The sequence below is a fragment of the Maylandia zebra genome, linkage group LG15 (genome assembly GCF_041146795.1).
Source record: "Maylandia zebra isolate NMK-2024a linkage group LG15, Mzebra_GT3a, whole genome shotgun sequence".
NCBI classification, from domain to species: Eukaryota; Metazoa; Chordata; class Actinopteri; order Cichliformes; family Cichlidae; genus Maylandia; species Maylandia zebra.
The window spans coordinates 441,372-460,562 of NC_135181.1; the positions used below are offsets into that span (position 1 = coordinate 441,372).

Here is a 19,191-nt window from a genome sequence, read left to right on the forward strand (position 1 = left end):
CCCACGGTACAACAATGAAGCCAAAATTTCCCATTTGTGGGAGTTGCTGTGTTGCACTTTTGCAGCCAGAGTCTGCGGGACTTGAGTGGGGACGTCACAGTCCCGCCCACACACCCGTTGGTCGTGTGACCCCAGTCCCATCTGGGTTTATGGCATGTACTGCAGGCAGACACCAGGGGGCGACAGAGACTTTTTGCAGCGCTGTTAGGCTGTCTATGTTTTCTACAGTCATTGGTGTTTAGGTTTGTTTGTCTGAGGCCTTGGGTGAACAGCTTCATTTTCTCTTTGAATAATTAGTGTCCACTGACCAAAACACGTCCAAGTGGTACACAGAGTATAAGTCAGTCTCTCTGGAGCAAACTACACAGTAGGTTTAAAATTTATTTATTTATTTATTTGTTTTAAATTGGAGTAGCACCTGTAGGGCGCGGGCTACCAAAAATGGTAGGCTAGTTAGCATGAGGTTTTTTTTCTTTATTTATTTTTTAAATATAAAACCAGCCTGAAATGGGAACTGCTAAGCTAAGCAGTTGTGCTATTCTGAACATCTTGGGGGCATTAATGGTAAAGTTCACCCCTGAGAATGATCATTTCTGGAGAAGTGGTGCAGGAAGCTTGTGGTGCCAGTTTCTTTATAGCACATCATGACGGCCAACAGTTTTCCAGCTAAAGCAGTGCCGTGAAACAGCCATCAGGGCAACAGCACAATCCACAATGTAAGCCAGTGACAAAAAAGCCAGATGAGGAAAGTGTTTGTCCGTCAGGATCTGAATAAGTTCTCCGTCTGTGATCATTAAGTCCAGTTTTCCACTTGCGCTGCTTCTCAGCTTGGCCTCAGGGCACAACAAGTCTCCATTATGGGTCTCTATAGGGTCCAGCCAAAGATTCAGTCAAATAAAGTCGATACTGTGTGACGAGGTTGAGTAATGACAAAGGTTTCATAAAGGTGGTCAGCTGGGAACTGACAAAAATGACAATTTGAGTTTTGCAGTTTGAGAAAACATCGAAGTGCGAGTTGTAATGGTACAAGCCACACCCCTCACATCCCGATTTTTTAAACAAGTCCTTCTTTGCATATCGGGAAACAAAGCTGTTCACACAGAACGGCTGATGGATTAGTCGCACACTGTTTTCCACCTGCAGTGGCTATCTCTGCGGTTAGTTGGGAGGTGAACTGTATCTACTGATCATGGCACAGTCACCTGTTAGTAATGATTAAGTCGAGCATTGGAGGAATGTGGCCTTGTGCTGTCCTTGGGCTTACAGGGAGTTCATAAGGTGGCATAATGTGTGAGGGGCAACTGTGTGCTAACCTTTTATCAGCTTAACTCTGGAGTTAAGTTCTTATCGACTGTGAGACATATCCCTAACCGCAAAACCCACAGCAACAAAATTCAAGGCTTTTAGAGTCTTGGCAGTGGGACACAAAGAAAGGTTTGCATGTCACCATCTCATTATGGAGGACGTCTGGGGAGGTCAATCCTGGTTCTTAGTATTCAGATAGGAGTGATTTAAATAAACATTTCATTCATGTTAATCGCCAAACATGAATGATGTGGAGACGGCTGAGTAAAGAAACGTCTATTATAAGGACTGCAGTGGATCGGCCGAGTAATGGAATTACTTTAGCCCTTTTGAGACATTTGGACATTGGCTGGCTTCTGTAATCAGACACCATTCTGTCATCGGGACGTAGGTCACCTTCAATCTAAAACACTGGCAGCCGATGGCAGCTATTAGTAATCAAGGAAATATGTCAGGTAATAATGACTGAATGGACAAAGAATGGTTAGGATGTCAGAGCATGGAGCTGAAGCACTGGAAAGGATGAAAGATGCAGTGACCCAATATCAGGTGTGGGGGAAATACATAAATAATCGATACAGCATAGCGATATTTAATTATCATTTGTAGAAACAAAAAACATATACACATACCTGAAGTGAGAGAGACTTTTGCATCATCTATTTTAATGTAAAAAGTTTATTACTCAGCATAAATATGAAACATCGAAACCGAATAAATAAAAAGTATTCCAATTGGAATCCTGACCTTGACCTCAATGAAAAGCTCCAGTGTGATATGGACATGGCTGTTCCATCGAAACAGAAGATGGGGTAAGGTCTGAAACCAGGTAAAAAGTCTGAACGCGATCAGAAGACAAAGACGAAGCACGTAAAGCTTCTGAGGCCTGTTCTTGGAATCTGCAACAGGCAGGAAAGACCTCCCCTCTTCAAACACCATGATCCTCTCCTCAACATGTTCTGATGTTAGCCTAGCACAGACCACCTGACTCCTGATGAGTAAGAGCACAGGCTGCGAGATACGCAACAAAAGGCCTCATGAGAGAAACATGAGCGTGACGCTGTGTTTTCTCTACAACCTGTCCATTTAGTACCACTTTCAACTCAGTTTACCATTCAGGCCCCAGTGAAACCAGTTCAGAGGTAACTAAGCCCAACACTGGGAGGCGTATGAGCCAAATATGATTCGACAAGGCCCAGAACTCCAGGGTCAGGCCACGGCAAGGAACACGGGAGAGGAGGCCTGGTTGCTCCCTCAGCCGTCAACGTTCTCCAGTTTGTGCAACAAATCCTAATGAGGCCTCTCTCTGTGGGGGAACCGAGGTCCTGTCTGTGGGGATTTGTCTGATGAGCTACGCAACCAAGGAAAGATGTAGTGAAGAAACATCTCTCTCTTACATGCACACTCACAAAATGAAAGACTGATGAGGTGAGGTAAGAGAAATGACTTTGTGCAGGCCAAAGAATGGCAACAGATTAAGAATGGGTCCAGTAAAAGAATGAAAATACTCACAAACAACATATGTGGTTTAACGTCATCAGGAAAACACGAGATGACTCAGTACCCCCTGTAAGGTATTAATTGAATTCTATTCTCTTCATACAGCACCAAATCACAACAACAGTCGCCTCAAGGCGCTTTATATTGCAAGGTAAAGACCCAACAATCGGATGACTCTGTATAAGCAAGCGCTTAGGGACAGTGGGAAGGAAAAACTCCCTTTTAACAGGAAGAAACCTCCAGCAGAACCAGGCTCAGGGCGGGGCGGGGCCATCTGCCACGACTGGTTAGACAAGAATGTGTAACCTGCGAAAGATTTTTTGAAAGAGTTTTGATAAACTCAAATAAAAAGTGTCTGTTTAAAGTCCCAGTGAGGGATCCACCTGATTCTGATTTAGAAAGCTGGACCGGGTATCAGTGCCAACCTGCTCATTTCAGTTTGTGTTTACTGAGCATCAGTAGCACCAGACTAGCTGCTAGCTGCAAAGCTAACAGCAGAAGCTCAGAGGTTGGAATTTCTCACCTGCAGCTTTTCAAACAGCTTCTCGCTTAACTGCAAACTTAAACAAACAGGGATGACCCAGTCCAGCTTTTTCCATTTCTGATCCAATACAGTGTCTGTAGGTATCGGGCAGTGCGGATCTCACATCAGTTTCAGATTAATTATCCCTGACTGTGGGGAAGTGACTGGGAATCATTCCTTCATGTGTAAAGACACAATAACTGTTGGTATTTATTAGTGATACGATACATTAAACAGGCCCAGGATAAACAAAGAGAAAAAATAAATGCTGCTTTTATTTGCACTGGTCTTGTTTTGCTTCCAAGTAAGGGGCTGCAGTAGCTTCTTTCTTCCTCCTCTCACAGCCTGAAATACATGTTTATCGTGGTCCTCCTGACATTTAACACCTTGTTAAGGAGATGGACAGTAAAGTCGTTGTTGAATGCACTTTGTTCCACTTTATTTCATATTCCTGAGGTTTTGGTAAAACCTGACTTTGCCTTATAAATAAAAGAATGATTCCCGGTGTGCGTTCCTAATTCTGGGAACACTGGCCTTGTATCAGAAAATAAAATGCCAACCTGGCCTTTCTGGTTCAAATCATCACATTTTTACAATATTTTGTGTTTGAGGGTTTTTTTTAATGCATCTGTCCCAAATTACAGCTGCTGATTCATAACGATGATGAGCAATGTTCTTTCTAATGTTTCATGTGTCTGAGTGAACACACAAACTCCCTGAGCGTCCCTTGGACCACTGTGACCAACAGCAGACATGTGCACTGTGGTCACGCCAGCATTGAATCCATCCAAGTTACATGTTTATTAAAATAATCAAATCACAGCATTTACATTTATGTTAGACGACTTTTAATTAACTGATTTAGCCCACTTACAATGAAAATCAAACAAAATCTTGTCCATGACCTGTAGCATGTTAACACTATTGGAAGGAAAAATAACTTCAACTCCAATTTTGAAAACACAACTTCATTTTTTTTATAAAGCTCTGACTTGTATTCTGAGTCTGAGTCTGTGATCTGGGAGAGAGTCTGTAACTCTGTCTGCAAAATACAGCATATAATGACCAATGCTGGGCAGTTAATTATATAGTTACTTCTTCAAAAAAGTAACTATATAATTAAAATAAAGTAACGAGTTTTGCAAACAACAAAGTTTTTTGCAGCTGTTTACCTAAAAATGCAGCCACGGTGTTTTTTAAATAAACATTTCAAACTATTCACAGAACAATCAGCTGTTCTGCATCAAATCTGACGCCACACAGATTATTTGTGTCACTCCAAAAATAATTTCTGTCCACTATGAGATGAAGGAGAACAACAGCCTGATACCTGCAGGCCTGACAGCAGCAGATGTATCACTGCTGTAACACCTGTGACATTCAGCAGTCGCCTCATTGTTCTGACACACACCTCATTGTTCTGACTACACTACACACTAACTACACACTATTTGTGCTAAACGTAGAAAATCTCTCACACCTCAAAACACGCCATCACTCCTAAAACTTCCCCCTCCCTAAACAACTAAATGCCATGTTGCCTTATCATTTTTTGATTGGTCCACATGGTACATTTTTCCACCAATAGGAAAGGCTGGGGGGGGGTTTGGTGTTGTTTTTGCTCACAGGCGGAGAGTGCTTTTCTTATAAAACGCCGTTTTTACCGTTTCTTCCCGCAATAAATATAAACAACAACAGTATTCAGGAAGAAAACCAAACATTGCAGATATTTTTATCATAACTCTGGTTTTACGTGGCCGATCAACACAATTTACAAACTGGTATAAAGTCCACACTTTGTCCGTCAGTTGTTCCGTCTGTCCTGCTCACATCTCCAATGGTTGTGCACGTTGTCATTAACGTGGCTTCACTCCACATCAGCCGCTTTGCTCGCTAAAACACCGGTGTCGGCACATAAGGACGCTGTCATAGCCTGTCAACGACATTGATTAGCTGCATATATACGAATGTGAATCGCATATTGGCTGGACTGTGGGATAAGGTGGCATCGTTCTAATCCCACACAATCCCAGCAGCCAGTCACTCACTGACTAACACTGCAAAACAGAATTGTTAAAGTTTTAATTTTAATTTCAATTCAGGTTAGATTTTTTTTGTGCACAAAGCAGATTTTCTGTGCGCAGAGACGTGCCAGCAGTGCGCAATTGCGCACGCGCGCAGCTTAGAAGGAACATTGATGATAAGACTCAGGCTTTTATCTACAGGGTGGGCCATTTATATGGATACACCGTAATAAAATGGGAATGGTTGTAGGGGTGGGCGATATAAAGAATATACGATAGAAGCGATATAAATTTGGCCAACGATAGAGATTTTGACTATACTGCTCTATCGCGATAGCGCATGTTAGTGATGGGCAGATGAAGCCTCATGAAGCACTGAAGCTTTTCATCCAATTGGTTCACCCCAACGCGAAGCTTCTTGAAGCTTCATTTGCTCTAGCAGGACACCTACTGGACGTAAAAATATTAGTTGGCATGAATTTGAAGAGTGTGGCATTTTGCACACAGCCTGTAAATGTCAACAACAAAAGGAGTGTGTAAAACATCTATATTGTAGTGATGGCAGTATACTGTGTATAGTTATGCTGGCAGTATGGAAAATGATTATTTGCGGCAAAGTTCGAACCGCTTCCTGAACCAGTCACGTGATACAACCGGGCAGCGAGGCTTCGGACATCATCATTTTCAGCTCCTCCCATAAATGAAGCAAGCCTCGATACGCGCTTCGCGGAAACGCCCTCTCCATTACTCGACACACGCTTCGAAGCCTCGATACAGAACGTCACATCACTAGCGCATGTTGATGATGTCATCAAGCTGCGCCTGTTTTGGTCGAAAGCATCGCAGCGGCTAAAACCATTATCATCTGCAAAATATGCCGACAGTCATAGCAAAGAGATGAAGCACTGTTGAAATATGGGGAAAGCCAAAAACTGCGCTTCCTCCACTTCCCTAACATTGTTGAATTAATGTTGTAACTTAATGTTGAATTCTCTGGCAGCTGCTCTGTTCCCATGTTGTTGCAGTATATTAATGACTAACCTCGTATTGTGGATGAATAATCTCAGTTGTTCTCCTGACTGAGGTTTGGCCCGTGTACAGCATCCTGCTATGCGATTGCATTTGTCCCTGACCACCAGAATCCCTCACGTTAACTTTTATCAAGTGGAAAAAAAAGTTGACGTTCATCCTCCAGCTTCACTGTGCTAATGTTATGCTAACATAGCTGTGTTGCTAGCAATCACGTAGCACATCATTATATACCAGGTAGTCCAACTTCAGTAACCCTGCAAACGCCACTGCTGTTTAGTTTTCTGTCTTTATTTATGTCGGAAGTGACAGCAGAGCTGTACGTTTGAATTCGTTTCAGAAATCTCTCAGTCAGAACATGGTATGAAATGTTTAGGTGGAAACTAGCGAGCTAACTTCTTGCTAACTTCTAACTCTGTTAAATTTAATAACTTCTGTTTTCATGGATGCCTGGATGTTAAACTTAATTGTTACACAAGATAAAGCAGCAACGCTGATTATTTAATTAAAGATTAAAGAATTTAGACCGTTTTTAACTCTCAGTGTTCGTTTGACTTTGGGACCTGATGTTTCTTCATTAGTGACAGTTTTCTTGCGTCCACATTTTGGCAAATCCAACACTGAACCAGTTTCACCAAACTTAGCAAGCAGTTTGCTAACTGTAGCATGGGAGATGGGTGGTCTCGTAGGGTGTCTTGCATTGAAATCTGCTGCAATGACCCGGTTACTGCGTTCACCAGATATCAACACAATTTCGCTCCTCACATGTTAACCTCTTCGACATGTCAATGGCTGTGAACAAAGAGAAACTTGTAAATAACTCGTGACAGAATAAATTTACGTTGAAACCAAGCACACCATTGTTGTTCTTGTGACATTACCAATAAGTTTGATGTGTCACATGGCCCTCTTCCTATTGAAAAACAAAAGTTGTATCCAAGATGGCCGAATTCTAAATGGCCACCATGGTCACCGCCCATCTGGAGGAGTTTCCCCCCCACATATACTAATGTGCCACAAACAGGACTTTAATATCACCAACCATTCCCATGTTATTACGGGGTATCCATATAAATGGCCGACCTTGCATAATGAGACACTCAGATTTCAACGTGCAAAAACAAAAAAGTTCTAAACTGGATAAAACTTAAAAAAAAAACAAAAAACAAAAAAACACTAAAACATCTTAAAAAAATTTGACATAAAAGCTAAAATTATGACAACAATCTCTGGACCATGTCAGAGAACCTCTCTGAGTTATCACCACTTGAAAACACTAGAATTTTGTTCTATGTGGATGAGTGAATACTAATGTTTCTGTTTTTGCACCACACTTTTTGTGAGCACAAATTTCATGTTACAAAGAATCCAACATGCTTTATTTCACAGGATTGTTAAATATAAGTACACAACATTGAGAAATGACCACAAGCTGTCTTTTGAAAAAAAAAATTTCTTTTATTAATGTGTGCTCAAATATGGGGCTTTTTTTCCTCTATATTTTAACTGGCCAATTATCAGACATTTTTAATGCATCTGTCCCAAATCCCAGATCCTAATCCATGATGATAGTAAGAACGGCCAGTGAGAACCTCAGGCTTTTATCTTTAATGGGCTTTGAGCTAGTCATGTTCAAACATGGCCTCAGATTTCACCAGTTTAAACGTGATATACATCTTGGAAGAGAACTCTCTCTTCTCTGCCAGCTAACTGCTTAAAACGACATGACGAAGAGCTGAAAGAGCTCAGGGAAAAGTGACCCATTTTCAAGAAGATACTTTTGTTCTTGAACAAATGTTGTAATCTTTTCTCTGTATGTAATATTGTAGGGTCTACCTTACCTTATTGTGATTTGGCGCTGTATAAATAAAACTTTATTGAATTATTTAGAGGTACTTGCCCATGTGAGCCCATGTGACTATGGAGTAGTGCTACAATATACTGTACAAATGTCCATGTGGGGTTGATATTCCTGAAAACTCAACACAGACCTTACTGACGAATGTGAGCAGGATGGAAAAGGCTGATGCTCAAAGACATTCCCATGTGATCTGTGTATGGGGAGGGGGCTCACTCCACGTGAACCACATGACTTCATCCGTCTTGTCGGTGCCCCTTCCTGTTTGTAGCAAACCTCAGTTTAAAAAGAAGAAGACAGACTGCCGTCCACTGCAGTGATGCACTCTGTCCACTGCAGTCAGACTTTTTTTCCTGCACTTAAACGGGTCAAATAAAGTAGTGGCGCAAATGTGCAGCACCTGTTCCTGTCGCCATCCGTCAGTATGTCAAATATAAAAACAGTGACAGCTGTGCTGCTGGCAGTGATACGGCGATGCTCTGGGCTGATGCACAAGACTGAGACAAGACTCTTTTCTCTTTTTGAAGAGCGCTTCTTTCCACACAGGGCTTTCTCCGGGTCAAATAGCTTAAAGCTGAGTGCAGTGGCCAGAGCCTGTAATATTTCACATATGCTTTTCGAGGCGCACTAGGCGCTATCGATCGCTTTAATCTAAAGCCCGGGAACGAGAAAGAAAAGGGACCATCAGGCAGCCTGCTTTCAATTACGAGCTCCATAAAGACACGCAGACAGGAGCTGACGTGATGGATGGTGGGAGAGGCAGTGATAGCATCTGCTGAGGCGCGAGTAACCCTAACAGGAAAAAGAAAACTTTCATTCACTGCTGCTAAATGAATATTAACTAACTTCTAAAAGTGGGCTGTCATTCACTCAAGCATTAAAATACACGTTATCAAATGAGCAGAAACAACAGGAAACTGCGCAGACTTTAACCTTAACTTCATGTGGACCAATAGAATTACAAAGGCCCGTTCTGAGGCAGGAAAAACGGCGCTATGTTACAGCTGTAGCAATGTGCCATCTTATCCAGCCCAGCCAACCAGAGAGGGGGAAGAAATAGACCTACACCAATCCTTCTGGATTTCCACTTTTTTATGATGTGCAAATTAAAATATCCCGTACAAGTAGATTCCAACCCTAACCCGAGTCATTCATGTCCTGAGGAGATGAAAGCGGATGGTTAGGCAGCTGCAGCCTGCACGCTGAATTACTGAATAACAAAGAATGCGTGAGCGAGCATGGAGGAAGCGGGCAGATCATTGCAGCAGCAGCCATCAGACGGGTGCTGTTTAAAGAAAAAGTCATTTATCCAGACAGTACGAGACAAAACAAAATCACCCGATCAGACGCCACACAGACGTTTTCCTACAGCACTCTCCATCTTCTGCGTCTCAAGACAAACGACACAAGGTGACGAACCCTTTGAAAACACGGACGTCGCAACAGCTTTCATCATTCACTGCTTTTGGCATCTCCATTAAAAGCTCGGGCACGTCCGTCCTCGGTTTAACCAGAGGACAGAATTTAAACAGAACAGATGCAGTCTGTTTAAATTTCATGCCGACATCTCATGTCTTGTGAAATCCAATTTTACTGCAGCAGACATTATAAGATCGATGTAAACGATAAATCGTTTGCAGGTTTCAGATTTCGTAAAATTGTGTTGACATAAAAATTCAAAGGTAATAAAGTATTACAGCGTGTCAGCATTAGCGTGTACGAAGGTGACTTTAGTGTTTAACCTAAGAAGAATTTGTAGCTGAACCTTTACAGCACTATAATGTGTGCATCGTACACACTCACAGGCCATTTTGTTAGGTACACCTGTTCACATGCAAGATGTGGCTGCTTAGCACCAAGCAGACCAAACCAACCTCCTGAACACAGTTTAGATATTTCACTGTTGTTAGAGACCAAAACAGCGTGAATATTGGACCAACGATGTAATGCCTACTAACATGACACAGAATCAAGGGTGTCAAACATAAGGCCCAGGGACCAAAGACAATGCCGCCCACTGGATGGCTTTGGGAAACGTGAAAGCGTGCATCAGAGGTTAAACAATTAAATGACAGAAACGTTCCCGTTTCCAGTAATGCAGAACTTTGCAGTGGGGGGTGTTGGAGGTTATTTTTTGGGTGGGTGGGGTTTAGAATGGGTCCACAGTTTAAGTATTTAAGGCTTTGTTGCTGGTTTTCCAGGAACGTCCTCAAATATAGTTCATGCTGCCCCTGTGTAGCCAAAACAAAGCCCACTAGTGAATCGTGCAGAACCGTCCGTCTGATCTTTGGCTTGGATTTCATCCTCAGTGAAAGCAAAATACTGATCTGAGATAAATCCAGATCCATGTCTTTGACAGCCAAGATAGCAGAAGGCTTTTCCTCCTGAGAAACAGAACAACCACTCTGTCTGTTGGACATCTTCAGTGGATCAAACCAGCCTGCCTGTCAGCACCAGGACACACAAATCCACACTGTGCAGTAATCTGAAGTCTCTACAAGGCCAGATGAGAGATCAGGCGCGCTGGTGCCACATGGTTCCTTGAGATCCACTAGCGTCTCCATCATTCAGCTCAACATCAAAGAAGCCAGCGCCTTGCTTTTGAATTATTGGCAGCAAGTGTGCAGTCATGCCTTCGGTGGCATCCGGCTCCCAGCCCGATTAACCCCTGTGCCACGCCAAGGAGGAAAAGCAGAGGATACGGCCCACAGCAAGGCAAGATAAATTACAATGCCAACAACTGCACATCAGCAACGACGCTAAAGGTCACGCGTTTGTCATCAGCACATTTGACGGCTCAATCAGCTGCAGCTTCAGTCCAAGGCAAGTAAAAGGCAAGGCCGAGCAGGTTTAACCTCGGCCACATTAGCTGTATAATGTCATGATACAGAGATGAACCCACCTCCAACCACCTGTCTTCCCTTATCCATCTCGTATCCATGTTTCCCTCTACACAGACATGCACAGGGTTAGCTATAGCGGTGGCCGTCCGTGCACGCCGTCCTTTTTCTGCTTATAACATTCGGGGGTCGTGTTGTGCTGAAGCCTGTTCCTGCTGCCACAGGCTGACAGGACAGCCAGTTTACACAAATGTAATTTAGCAGCTGATTAAAATGCGTCTCATTTCAGGGGTTTTTGTCCAAGATCAGTTTATCGGAGCGTCCCTCTACATCAGTCCTAGTTTCTCGTGCGGCCCTTGGGGAAATGAATTGCCCACGCCTGCTCTAAAGGAAATAAAGCAGTTTACAAGGAACACAAAGGCTTCAGTGCTCTTTGTAAAGACAGTCTTCTTACTTGGGATTACATTTTTTCCCCCCCATCTATGGATTAATGCAGCTCTACCATTTATTCTTTCGCCTGTTTGTGCATTACCTCTCTTTCCCATTTCTCCCCTTAACTAAATGCCTGGAAAAATTCCAGCACATCATCAGCAGACGGACAAAAGATAATTCAGTCCAGCCTGTGAGATGACACATGGGATTCATTCTGAGGCAATGAAGATGAACGCCGGCGTTGTGTGCAGAAGGTAAGGGCAGTGAACAGAGAAAAGGAAAACAAAGGAACACTGATAACATTACATATGCTGACGCAGAACACGGCTATTCTGTTAACTGATACTGGCAAAAGACAAAAGAGGAAGTAGTCTATTGATTGCCACATAAAGATCAAGACCACACGAGACAACAGAGGCAAATGTTTCCAACATGGACAAAAAATAATATGCTGATACGGTGACACAAAGATAGCACAAAGACATAAAGGTTGGCACAGAAAAGCTACGGGGAAAAAGTGAGATAGCGAGCAGCTGTTACAGCCAGCTGTCCTGACCAGTTGCTCTTAAGGGTGGGAGGCCAGGATGGAGGGATTCAGAGACATTAAGGAAAGACGGGGGGATATAAGAAGCAGACGGAGATGCTGATGGCTGACAGGGAAGGAGGAAAGTGGAAAACGCTCAGAAAGAAAGGATAAGAGTGTTCACCTAGAAGCAAGATTTTGGAGCAGGAAAAACTTGGAAAACTCTTCTGTGACTTTTTAAATGGCAAAAAGAAGAGAAAGCTGTAAAATCCAACAGAACTGATCCATAAGCTCCGCCCACTTCAAATCCAGATATCTTCTGTAAGCGTCACAGAAACACAACAAACACAAAACCAAAGAAAGTGTTGTTTACAGCCTTCAATCTCAGCAGGACATCACACACAAACCTTACAGAGGAATAACAAGCTGAAGAGTGACCCCTAGTGGCATTTTCTCCACCGTGCAAGACGACAATTCAAATACAGGCAAGTTAGTCACGTGATGTGTGAATCCTTAAAATTAGAGCCCGTGTGTGTGTTCTTTGAATATTAGACTGTTCAGTGGTATGTGTAGGTACTTACTGTAACCTCTCAGGATGAGCACTCTGTGTGTTTCCTTTGCTTTCCTGATCACAAAGAGACGAGCTCACCTAACGGAGAGAAACAATGACAACCTGATTAAAAGAAGAGTACAGAGCATCCACAACTCTTTACTTCAAAGAAACCACATTCCCGTAGAGTAACTTTGCACGACTCACAGTTCAAATAAGTTATTGTAGATTAATAATAATCTACAAGCTGGGCCTCGGTAATAGCCAATTAGTTCATCCACTGTCTGCAAAAATGCTGCAAAACTGACTGAACAGGGCTGTAAAGAGCAAATGGGCCAAAGCATCCTGCAAAGGCAAGCCAAGCGTTTCTCAAGGCAAACATGCATTATACAAGGCTGCAACTGCTAAACTCTTAATGCATTACTTAAACCCACTGAATCACATATGACTGCTGTGTTGGTGCACAAACATCACAAAATAAATGAAATATTCCACTTGTCTGATCTGAGATAACAAGAGTCCACATCACTAGTGTCCATTTTCAAAGACAGCTCTCATAACCTTCATACTAGCTGTGCACATGACTGCCAATCCAATTATCCACCAGCGAGGACATTTGTCATAATGTTGGCTGACATGAGCTCTTTCAGTGGGTGGAACAGTGGTTAACACGGCTGCCTCACAGCAAGAAGGTCCTGGAGATCTGGCTTCCTGCCACAGTCCAAAGATTCATCCTCAGCCTATGACAGCTGGGATATCATCCAGACCCCGGCCACCCTGAATCGGATAAGAGGATGGATGAACTCTTTTACTTTCTGTGCCCTCGTCAGACAATCCGTGCAGACGTCGGCATACCTGCTGATTTTTCCTTCGATTGTTCCTGTCTGTGGATGTGGACTGTGCCACGGGCAATGGAATTCAAGCAGACTTCACAGGAGTTTAACAGGAGTGACTATTCAGCCATTGTTCCTGTGTAACCAGGGCTTTGAGCTTCTCTCTGACCCGTCTACCCCCATGTTACACTGTCAGCTGCTGTCTCTGTACGCCTATTTAGATCGAGCAATGGTTCCTAACCGAACACAAAAGATCTTTGACTCACTTCCCTCTTGTGTTTGTAAAAAGTATTTGGCTCAAGAGCTCTTGGTCACGTTCATATGACGTTGAGAAGCTATAAAACAAGGATTAGCTCACTAATGCTCGTACGAAAAACACTTTCACTGCAAACTGTTGATAGAGAGCTGGCCAACCAGTGCATTTACACACACGGCATTGAAAACCTGCTTTCATAAATAAAAAAGGGGAAAGGGGGGATAGCTTATCATCTCAAATATTTCTGTTTTCTGCCACTAAGCCTAGACGAACGAGGACTTACTGGGTAAGCCGCACATTAAAACTCAACGTACACATCATATTTATCTACATAACACTGACACACTGTCATTGTTATGTAGATGCTCTTTCCTACTTGAAATTAACATTCATGACAGGCTCATCTCAAAATTCAGGCATTTTCAAAGCCCCATAGCTATGTGCCAGGTTGGTTTAGAAAGGTGAGGGGGAGCTTTTCAAGGTGGCACAAAATGTACTGTTTTCATTCAGGTTCAAGGAGTTTATACATTTCTTCCTATTAAATGAGTGTATTTGATTAATTGATAAATTAGCCACAATCTCTGAGACTTTACAAACTTAATCTTTAAGTTGTACATTTTCTCATTAATATTTCCCTATTTTTCATATTTGCAGCATTATACAGATAAAGGAAAATAACAAGCTGAGGTAGACAGTAACATGGATTTCACTCAAAAGTCTACTTATTACTAGAGATGGCACGATACCACTTTTTTATGTCCGATACCGATATCATAAATTTGGATATCTGCCGATACCGATATGAATCCGATATAGTGTTTTTTAATCAACAAAACTGTTTTTTAAATATCTTGCTGCATTTTGTATAAGTTCATACTCAAGTTTAAAACAACAACTACACTAAAGCTATTCTGTTATACCTGTATGCAAAAAAAAATATTTCATAGTTCAGCAATACTGATCAATCTAATAAACTTAAACCTACACCATCCTCCCTATTCTGGTATTTTAAAGAGTACTTAGCGTAAATATTAAGCAACCTAACTAATAGGGTTCCAACTCCCAGCAACAACAAAAAGAAATAAATAAAAAATAGGGAACCACCCCTCACGCTCCACCTCATGATGCTTAATCGACGTAATCAACCTTAATTTGATGCAGTGTGGAAAAAAAAAATGCACAGAAATCAATTATTTTTCAATATATTAAAATATTAAATAGATTCAACATCTTTCTTCAACAAAATTGCAGACTGCACAGATGGTACCTTCCCACAAGAAAAAGTACTATAGCTTACTAGGGTATATATATTAGACTTAATAGTTACTATATACAGTAATGGACTTCTATTCATTTTACATCAGATTAAAACTTTGGGTGTCAGATAATTATTTATTAAAAGCTCAACATTTTAAATGAGAATAAGAAAGAAAAGTATGTCTTTGTGCCCCCTTTTCCCTGTTCATGCCCTATCGGCCCCCCTGGCTAAACTTTGCTAGATCCGCCCCTGCACAGTTACGTCAGCTACGTAGAAAAAGATCCTGGTGTAGAAAGTAATATTAAATACATTCTAACAACAGCTGATCAAGCTTAAACGTGCTGCTGTTGTTCAGCCGCTGGTTTCCTCTTTCTGGTGTAAAGTGGGCCAAAAGCAAACCAGAGACACGGACTCACGACAGAAAAGCCGATCAGCTGATCATTGATCAGTTTCATGATTGAAGTAGCAGCAGGAGAGGGAGAGAGGCAGTCGCTCCATATATCGGTTGTTAAGCTTAACATGCGAATGCTTTACAAACATTCAGAGATGAACCTACACACTTGCTTTCTTCTCTCTGGGATAACTTCCTCGGAGATGAAATGCCGGTTTGGTAGCGAAGCTCCAAATGCTATCCAGACCACCGACAGGTCTCGCACGCCACAGCCGCTCTATCACGTGAGCACACTGCTGCGACGTGCTACGGTTATGAGGCGAGTTACGCCATGTCGCAAGTTTTGTGAGGTGCTTGTTTGATATTTAATGGATCGATTACATTTTTTATTTTTCTCCGATATCCGATCCAGTAATTTAGGTCAGTATCGGCCCGATACCGATGCGTAATATCGGATCGGTCCATCTCTACTTATTACATTTTTCCATATTTTTCTTTCATGTTTCTCGTGGTTGGTCAAATTAAGAATCTTCAAAATTTCAAATGATGCGCTCAGATTTTGTGCTAAATTTATGCTCACTTTCAGACTGTTGTTTCTACTCTTATCTCTGTGTGATGTCAGTGGGAGCAGATATCCCTACTATGGTCACTCACACAGGCATAAGGCAGCTGCTGTTCAAACCTTTTGTTTGCAGCCCAGCATCATAAAGCTGGCTCCAATCAAAAGGAGCTAAAATTACTTTTTTCAGCTGGCTCAGGCAGAGCTGCGCCACGTATTTGATTTGAAGACTTTTTTACACCACATGGCTGTACTGACGTAACCTCCCAAAGGATCTGTGTCTCCATCTTTCATCAAATGTTTAAACCAGAGGAGCTTAAAGCAGGTGCAATGACAGAAAATGCACTTCATTTCCCAGCCATACACTGCATACTTAGTGGCCACTTCATGAATTACACACCGCTAGTACCAAGTTGGACTGCCTTTAAGCTTAATTCATTGCAGCAAAGAGTCAGCATCACAGGTTCTGGTCCACACTGACACAACAGCATCACACGGATTGCAGCAGATCTGTCAGCTGCACATATGTGACGAGAATCTCGTTTTCCACCAAAGTTCTAAAGGTGCTCTATTGGATTGAGATCTGGTGACTGTGGAATTGGAGTACAGTGAAGTGTGAGATGGTTTGTGACATGAAACATTATCGTGCTGCAGGCAGCTACTGAAAGATGGGCATATTGTGCTCATAAAGGGATGGAGGTGTGACCGATATCCCCATGCTGGGATTGCTCCAGGAGCAACATAGTCAGGGCTGGCCCAGGTTCAGAGTTGCAAGTGATCAGTCACGTTGTTATGTCACAGGGGCTAAGGTTAGGTTTTGGTGTGATGGTGTTTCCACCTAGCCTAGCAAAACTATGACATCACTATGTCTGTGAAGGTTCTCAGTCATCCAGGTCATGACATCACTATAATGTGATTGGTCACTTGCAATGTTGAATCTGGACCAACAATAATTATGATGTTCCGGAAACAACGTCAGGTCTCACTTGATGGACAAACTCGGGCAGGCTGTGGTTTCAAAACGATGCTGGACTGGTCCAAACTGTTCCCAGCAGCCCACGTGACACAAACAAACAAAGCCACTTAAATCACTCTTCCTCCACACTTTGATAATCAGTCTGAACTTCAGCAGGTCGTGTTGATCATGCCTACATCCCTAAATGCAATGACCTGGTCTCATGTGATTGGATGACATATTTGCCTTAATGTGCTTTTGAACAGATGTACCTAATGAAGTGGCAGGTAGGCATAAACAGTCTATAAATGCAGGAAAAGCACAGTTCCTACTCTGTTGAGGAGGTGTTCAAATAAATAAAGCATCATCAGTTTCAGTCTGCCAGCACAGCTCCTGGAACAACACAGCAAACACGGTGACCGTGTCCACGGTCCTCCGTGAAATGGAAAATACACCTGTGCTTGTACAGCTCGGCTTTGCAGACCAGCACACTAATAACAACCAGGTACACAAACACCTTGAACACGTTTCACTCCTGCTTCTTCCCCAACAGCTGAAACTAACACCCCGTTTCAAATTTAAAGGGGCGGGCGGACCTGTCCGCGTGCACATTAACAGCCAAATGTGACGTTATCAGCCTCGGCCTCGGCCAAATCACAGCTGACCCCGCGAGCTAGCGTTAACCACAATGAAGCCCAAAGCGTGAACAGCTCGCTTGGAGACCGGCTCTGTCGTCACCCGAGAGCTACGAACCCCACACAGCCTCCCCCGAAACAAACACAGCGCAGCGCGGGTGCTTGCCCCTCGGCAGGCGAGTTAAGTTCGCGTTAGCTGACTGACGCTGCTAGCCAGCTAACCTCGCTGACCAAAACAGCTGGCTAAACAACAGCGGCTGCTCTGTGTTTCTCTCCCAGCCCCATACTCACTCGAGCACCCGCACGGTGTGAAGGCAAGACACGGGGCTAGTGCTAACGGCCGACCGGAGAAGTATTCCCGGGTTTCTACTTTAGTTCCTGCGGATGCTGATGTATCCGATCTCCATGCATCAAACCATGTTGGGTGGGCAGCTGCGCACTGAGTTCTTGTTTGTACTATCAGGAGGTTTCTGGGAGGAAATGTAGGAAACTTCGAAGGGCACTAGGAGGCGACTATGTACCTCAGCCTCCTATCTCCTCGAAGTATTTTATTTGAGCAAAAGTAGTTTTTCAGATATCAGTGTTTGTCCTTCTGTTGGGAGCTCAAACAAAACCGTTCAGAAGCAGTGAACTGAAAATGTCTCGAATAAAAGCGATCAGACAGAAGCGTTCACTTCACTCTGGACTCAAGCAAAGAAGCATGCTGACTCAGCAGGGACAGCGTTTAATGACAAAAGTAACAGAAAGCAAGAACGCGTCATTCCATCACATTCTAGTTTTTGCTAAGCCTGGTGGCTGATTTTGTTCTACATGTACAAACACATGCTTTGACAACAACAGATGCACACATGGTACCAACTGGTGGCATAAATATTCATCAGGACGTGCAGTTTTTTCAACACATTTAAAGCTATCTCCAAAAGTTGATTCTGTTCATCTGGACCTAGCGTTGAACAGAATCAACTTTTGGAGATTTACTTAGCTGGATGATTGAGCATGCATCAAAACATTTAAAGCTAAATTACAGAAGCATCAGCAGGCTGGAAGATGCCATCGTTATAGGTCATTTATAGGTTAGAAAAGATGAAGTCTTACCTTTTTGAAGCCAAGAGCACTGAGCTCGTCACTGCTGGACACTGTATGCTGTTGCCTAGTAAATTGTTGTTCCTATAGTAAAACATATGTTCCTTTCTGTCTTTTGGTAAATTAGTGGGAACCCTGATTTACCAAATGAGCTTCATGTTGCATCCGGTTCCTAGTTTCAAGGCTTGAAAAGAGCAATGGGAAAGTGTTTCCTGATATCAGCAAAATGCAAATATCACGCTTAGTCTACTGCACTGTAAAGATAGATAGATAGATAGATAGATAGATAGATAGACAGACAGACAGACAGACAGACAGACAGACAGACAGACAGACAGACAGACAGACAGATAGATAGACAGACAGACAGACAGACAGACAGACAGACAGACAGACAGACAGACAGACAGATAGATAGATAGATAGATAGATAGATAGATAGATAGATAGATAGATAGATAGATAGATAGATAGATAGATAGATTAGGGGTGCAACAATACACAAAATTCACGGTTCGGTTTGATACTTTGGTGTCACGGTTCGATATTTTTTTCGATACAAAAAATGTTCATGCTTTTTTAATTTGTTGTTTGTTAAGATTATAAATATATATTTTAACTCAAACGTACAGCTTTT

The 19,191-nt window shown here is 42.6% G+C and overlaps 1 protein-coding gene across 5 annotated transcripts in view; it reads right to left on the reverse strand.

The window, feature by feature from the left end:
* The window catches only part of disp1 (dispatched homolog 1 (Drosophila)), a 120,424-nt gene extending 102,507 nt beyond the window's left edge, over window positions 1-17,917 (reverse strand). For all 5 annotated transcript variants that reach the window (XM_076873601.1, XM_076873606.1, XM_076873597.1 and 2 more), the window contains exons 1-2: window positions 17,763-17,917; window positions 12,616-12,683 (exon numbers count right to left, since the gene is read on the reverse strand). The gene's annotated coding sequence lies outside the window, so the exon portion shown is untranslated. The remainder of the gene's footprint in view (window positions 1-12,615; window positions 12,684-17,762) is intronic.
* Between the last annotated feature and the right edge of the window lie 1,274 nt (window positions 17,918-19,191).